Genomic DNA, 955 nt, shown 5'->3' with positions numbered 1-955 from the left:
CTCCACCCAGGCATCTTGTTGTATCTAAATTTTTTTCCTTTAATTTTTTAATTTAAGATGATTAAAATTATTTGTAATCGTATATATCGTCTACTAGTAGCCACGATATGATTTTCATATCACAACGTACTCTATTGTGGTCATTTGGTACGATGGATAAACAAAAATAATTATGGGATAAAATTTTTGGATCGCCTTATCCCCTATTTGGTTACTAATTTTGGGATAAGTTATTCAAGGATTAAAAATAGTACTGAGATAACTTAAACCTGCCAGAGGATGGAATAGCAATCACGGTATAAGTTATCCCAGGATAAAAATATAATAAAGTTGACAATCCCAGAATTAATAAAATATATGAAACAGTCAATAAGAAATACTATAATACCTGGATAACTAATCCCAGCATAACTAGTCACAGTATAATTAATCTCAGTATAACTGATCCCAACATAACTTGTTTTGAAACCAAACGACCCCTAACGATACTAGTAACATACAAGTCTCAAACTTTTGTTTTATCATACCCCCTCTATTTGAATTATGCGAAACTTATTAGTTTTACGGTGGTTGATAATGATAAAAAGTGCTTAAAAGCACTTATTTTTTTAGAAAGAGACTGTTCTTTTTTGAACATACCATCAAAGAAAATTGAGTCACATAAGTTAGAATATAATTGAGGAAGTTATATTTTAAATATTTTCAAAGTGATTGATAGTACTTTAATGGTAATTTACTTACTTGCACCTAGTGTTTACACCAAGCAATATCAACTTAATTAGTATGATTAAGTGATTTAATAAGGTGAGAATATATGTATTAATTAACCACTAATTAAGTGATAGAAGTTTATGTACAAACACATACCTTGATTAATTAATTAATTAGCTAAAGTTATAGAGCTTAATTTTTTTCTTTTTTAGTTTCCCACCCGGTATTCGGTACCCGCATTGGA

This window comes from Nicotiana attenuata, unplaced genomic scaffold (assembly GCF_001879085.1).
Source record: "Nicotiana attenuata strain UT unplaced genomic scaffold, NIATTr2, whole genome shotgun sequence".
NCBI lineage: Eukaryota > Viridiplantae > Streptophyta > Magnoliopsida > Solanales > Solanaceae > Nicotiana > Nicotiana attenuata.
Note: the sequence above shows the minus strand (reverse complement) of the source record.